Source organism: Ranitomeya variabilis, chromosome 2, assembly GCF_051348905.1.
Source record: "Ranitomeya variabilis isolate aRanVar5 chromosome 2, aRanVar5.hap1, whole genome shotgun sequence".
Lineage (NCBI taxonomy): Eukaryota > Metazoa > Chordata > Amphibia > Anura > Dendrobatidae > Ranitomeya > Ranitomeya variabilis.
This window is the reverse complement of record NC_135233.1, coordinates 1,084,057,951-1,084,063,662: the sequence shown is the minus strand read 5'-3', so window position 1 is coordinate 1,084,063,662 and position 5,712 is coordinate 1,084,057,951.

Sequence of the window (5,712 nt, the reverse complement as noted above, 5' to 3'; positions counted from 1 at the left end):
GACCATAGCCCTTCCACTTGACCAGGTACTGAAGCCTCCGCCTGGAGAGGCGAGAATCCAAGATCTTCTCCACCACGTACTCCAACTCACCCTCAACCAACACCGGAGCAGGAGGCTCAGCAGAAGGAACTACAGGCACAATGTACCGCCGCAACAAGGACCTATGAAATACATTGTGAATAGCAAACGACACAGGAAGATCCAGACGAAAAGATACAGGATTAAGGATTTCCAATATCTTGTAAGGCCCAATAAAACGAGGTTTAAATTTGGGAGAGGAGACCTTCATAGGAACAAAGCGGGAAGAAAGCCACACCAAATCCCCAACGCGTAGTCGGGGACCCACACCGCGGCGGCGGTTGGCAAAGCGCTGAGCCTTCTCCTGTGACAACTTCAAGTTGTCCACCACATGATTCCAGATCTGCTGCAACCTATCCACCACAGAATCCACCCCAGGACAGTCAGAAGGCTCCACATGACCCGAAGAAAAGCGAGGATGGAAACCAGAGTTGCAGAAAAAAGGCGAAACCAAGGTGGCGGAACTAGCCCGATTATTAAGGGCAAACTCAGCCAACAGCAAGAATGTCACCCAATCGTCCTGATCAGCAGAGACAAAACACCTCAAATAAGCCTCCAAAGTCTGATTGGTTCGCTCCGTCTGTCCATTAGTCTGAGGATGGAAAGCAGACGAAAACGACAAATCAATGCCCATCCTACTACAAAAGGATCGCCAGAACCTGGAAACGAACTGGGATCCTCTGTCTGACACAATATTCTCAGGGATGCCGTGCAAACGAACCACGTTCTGGAAAAACACAGGAACCAGATCGGAAGAGGAAGGCAGCTTAGGCAAAGGAACCAAATGGACCATCTTGGAGAAGCGATCACATATCACCCAGATAACGGACATGCCCTGAGATAGCGGAAGATCAGAAATGAAATCCATGGAGATATGTGTCCAAGGTCTCTTCGGGACAGGCAAGGGCAAGAGCAAACCGCTGGCACGAGAACAGCAAGGCTTAGCTCGAGCACAAGTCCCACAGGACTGCACAAATGACCGCACATCCCTTGACAAGGAAGGCCACCAAAAGGACCTGGCCACCAGATCTCTGGTGCCAAAAATTCCCGGGTGACCTGCCAACACCGAGGAATGAACCTCGGAAATGACTCTGCTGGTCCACTTATCCGGGACAAACAGTCTGTCAGGTGGACAAGACTCAGGCCTATCAGCCTGAAATCTCTGCAACACACGTCGCAGATCCGGAGAAATAGCTGACAAGATAACTCCATCTTTAAGAATACCAACAGGATCAGCGACTCCAGGAGCATCAGGCACAAAGCTCCTAGAAAGAGCATCGGCCTTCACATTCTTTGAACCTGGTAAATACGAGACAACAAAATCAAAGCGGGAGAAAAACAATGACCAGCGGGCCTGTCTCGGATTAAGGCGTTTAGCAGACTCGAGATACATCAGATTTTTGTGATCAGTCAAGACCACCACACGATGCTTAGCACCCTCGAGCCAATGACGCCACTCCTCAAATGCCCATTTCATGGCCAACAACTCCCGATTGCCCACATCATAATTTCGCTCGGCAGGCGAAAATTTCCTAGAGAAAAAGGCACAAGGCTTCATAACAGAGCAACCAGGGCCTCTCTGCGACAAAACGGCCCCTGCCCCAATCTCCGAAGCATCCACCTCAACCTGAAAGGGAAGTGAGACGTCAGGCTGGCACAAAACAGGCGCCGAAGTAAACCGGCGTTTCAACTCCTGGAAAGCCTCCACGGCAGCAGGAGCCCAGTTAGCTACATCGGAGCCCTTCTTGGTCATATCCGTCAAAGGTTTCACAATGCTAGAAAAATTAGCGATAAAACGACGGTAGAAGTTAGCGAAGCCCAAGAACTTCTGAAGACTCTTAACTGACGAGGGCTGAGTCCAATCAAGAATAGCTCGGACCTTGACTGGGTCCATCTCCACAGCAGAAGGGGAAAAAATGAACCCCAAAAAGGGAACCTTCTGTACACCAAAGAGACACTTTGAGCCCTTGACAAACAAAGAATTTTCACGCAAAATTTTAAAGACCAACCTGACCTGCTCCACATGCGAATCCCAATTATCAGAAAAAAACAAAATATCATCCAGATAAACAATCAAAAATTTATCCAGATACTTCCGGAAAATGTCATGCATAAAGGACTGAAAAACTGAAGGCGCATTGGAGAGCCCAAAAGGCATCACCAAGTACTCAAAATGACCTTCGGGCGTATTGAATGCGGTTTTCCATTCATCACCTTGCTTAATGCGCACAAGGTTGTACGCACCACGAAGGTCTATCTTGGTGAACCACTTGGCACCCTTAATCCGGGCAAACAAGTCAGACAACAGCGGTAAAGGATACTGAAATTTGACAGTGATCTTATTTAAAAGCCGATAATCAATACAAGGTCTCAAAGATCCGTCCTTTTTTGCCACAAAAAAGAATCCCGCACCAAGAGGGGAAGAAGACGGACGAATATGTCCTTTTTCCAGAGACTCCTTGATATATGAACGCATAGCGGTATGTTCAGGTACCGACAGATTAAACAGTCTTCCCTTAGGAAATTTACTGCCTGGGATCAAATCTATAGCACAGTCACAGTCCCTATGAGGAGGCAGTGCACTGGACTCAGACTCACTGAAGACATCCTGATAATCAGACAAATACTCCGGAACTTCCGAAGGCGTAGAAGAAGCAATAGACACAGGCAGGGAATCCTCATGAATACCACGACAGCCCCAACTTGAGACTGACATAGCCTTCCAGTCCAGGACTGGATTATGGGTCTGTAACCATGGCAGCCCTAAAACGACCAAATCATGCATTTTATGTAAAACCAGGAAACGTATCACCTCGCGGTGTTCAGGAGTCATGCACATGGTAACCTGAGTCCAATACTGCGGTTTATTTGCTGCCAATGGTGTAGCATCAATACCCCTAAGAGGAATAGGATTTTCTAATGGTTCAAGAGTAAATCCACAGCGCTTAGCAAATGAGAGATCCATGAGACTCAGGGCAGCACCTGAATCTACAAACGCCATGACAGGATAAGATGACAGTGAGCAAATCAAAGTTACAGACAGAATAAATTTAGGTTGCAAATTACCAACGGTGACAGGACTAACAACCTTAGCTATACGTTTAGAGCATGCTGAGATAACATGTGTAGAATCACCACAGTAGTAGCACAAGCCATTCCGGCGTCTATGAATTTTCCGCTCATTTCTAGTCAGGATTCTATCACATTGCATTAAATCAGGTGTCTGTTCAGACAACACCATGAGGGAATTTGCGGTTTTTCTATCACATTGCACCGAATTAGGTGTCTGTTCAGACAACACCATGAGGGAATTTGCGGTTTTGCGCTCCCGCAACCGCCGGTCAATTTGAATAGCCAGTGCCATAGTATCATTCAGACCTGTGGGAATGGGAAAACCCACCATAACATTCTTAATGGCTTCAGAAAGGCCATTTCTAAAATTAGCGGCCAGTGCACACTCGTTCCAATGTGTCAGCACGGACCATTTCCGAAATTTTTGTCAGTACACTTCCGCCTCGTCCTGCCCTTGAGACATAGACAGCAAGGCCTTTTCTGCCTGAATCTCAAGATTGGGTTCCTCATAAAGTAAACCGAGCGCCAGAAAAAACGCATCAAGATCAGCCAATGCCGGATCTCCTGGCGCCAGCGAAAAAGCCCAATCCTGAGGGTCGCCCCGTAAGAACGAAATAACAATTTTTACTTGCTGAGCAGAATCTCCTGATGAACAGGGTCTCAGGGACAAAAACAATTTACAATTATTCACGAAATTCCTAAACTTAAACCTGTCTCCGGAAAACAGTTCAGGAATCGGTATTTTAGGTTCTGACCTAGGATTTCTGATAACATAGTCTTGTATGCCCTGCACACGAGTAGCCAGCTGGTCCACACTTGTAATCAAGGTCTGGACATTCATGTCTGCAGCAAGCATAGCCACTCTGAGGTAAAGGGGAAGGAGAAAAAAAAAACTCAGAATCTTCTTTCTTATAATCCCTCTTCTGCAATGCATTAAACATTTAATACTGGCCTTGCAAACTGTTATGACCCCAATGGCGAGGGTCTCAGAGGAACGTGGAAGTCTGCAGAATACAAAAATCCAGCTCATAGGGCAGTGGTAACTGGGTTGACCATATATCTACTCCTAACGCCAACACTAGAAGTAGCCGGGGATCATTCCTACGTTGATTCTAGATGACACGCGCCAGCCGGAGAATCTAGCTACCCCTAGTAGAGGAAAACAAAGACCTTTCTTGCCTCCAGAGAAGGGGACCCCAAAGCTGGATAGAAGCCCCCCACAAATAATGACGGTGAGGTAAGAGGAAATGACAAACACAGAAATGTACCAGGTTTAGCACAGAGAGGCCCGCTTACTGATAGCAGAATAAAGAAAGGTAACTTATATGGTCAACAAAAACCCTATCAAAATCCACACTGGAAATTCAAGAACCCCCGAACCGTCTAACGGTCCGGGGGGAGAACACCAGCCCCCTAGAGCTTCCAGCAAAGGTCAGGATATAGATTTGGAACAAGCTGGACAAAAATACAAAACCAAAACAAATAGCAAAAAGCAAAAGGCAGACTTAGCTGATATAACTGGAACCAGGATCAGTAGACAAGAGCACAGCAGACTAGCTCTGATAACTACGTTGCCAGGCATTGAACTGAAGGTCCAGGGAGCTTATATAGCAACACCCCTAACTAACGACCCAGGTGCGGATAAAAGGAATGACAGAAAAACCAGAGTCAAAAAACTAGTAACCACTAGAGGGAGCAAAAAGCAAATTCACAACAGAACCACTGGTTGTCATATCTTGACTAATAGCCCTGAACTCAATCATTGTCTCTTCACCTCCATAAGTGCAGTGCAGCTGTGCCTATTTAGTGTCACTGCCAGCTCACATTGGTGACTACTGCCTGCAGTACATTACCGAGCAGCAGCAGCAGATAGGAGCTAAAGATGAGAGCCACCAATGACACTATGTGAGAGTAGCTGCACTGTCCATGCAGATCCACTGATTGTCATATCTTAGCTAACAGGCCTGAACTCAGTCACTGGCTTTTCACATCCATATGTACAGTGCAGGGGTGTTCATATAATGTCATTGTCAGATTGCATAGCTGGCTCCTGTCTGCAGCCCCTGCTCTAGTGTTATTGCTGGCTCCTGTCTGCAGTACCTTACTAAGAGGCGACCACAGACAGGCGCAAGCAATGAGAGATGGTAATTACACTATGTGATCATGGCAGTAATGTTCAGGCAGTGCTCCCTTGACTGCTGTCAATCGACATATGATAGTGCTTACTATGCAAACTAAGGGGCATAATGGTGCATGGAGCTTTAAGCCATACCAAGGGCGCTCAAAAGTCCCCTCATTTGCAGAAAAAATGAATCGTTTTTTATGCCTACAAAATCACTAACAGCTATATTATAGGTATGACTATGATAAGGGCTCAGTCCTATAAATACCTGTATAGATGTGTAAGATGGCTATTAGACACATAGTGAATGGGAGATAAACCTGGAGTAAAGCTTTAGTGCATATAGGGCTAAAAGGGGTTAATCAGCCATGACAGGTTGATTATGAGCAGCTGAACAACTGCTCACCATATCTTCACTCCTGGGTTTGGTTCATTTGGTA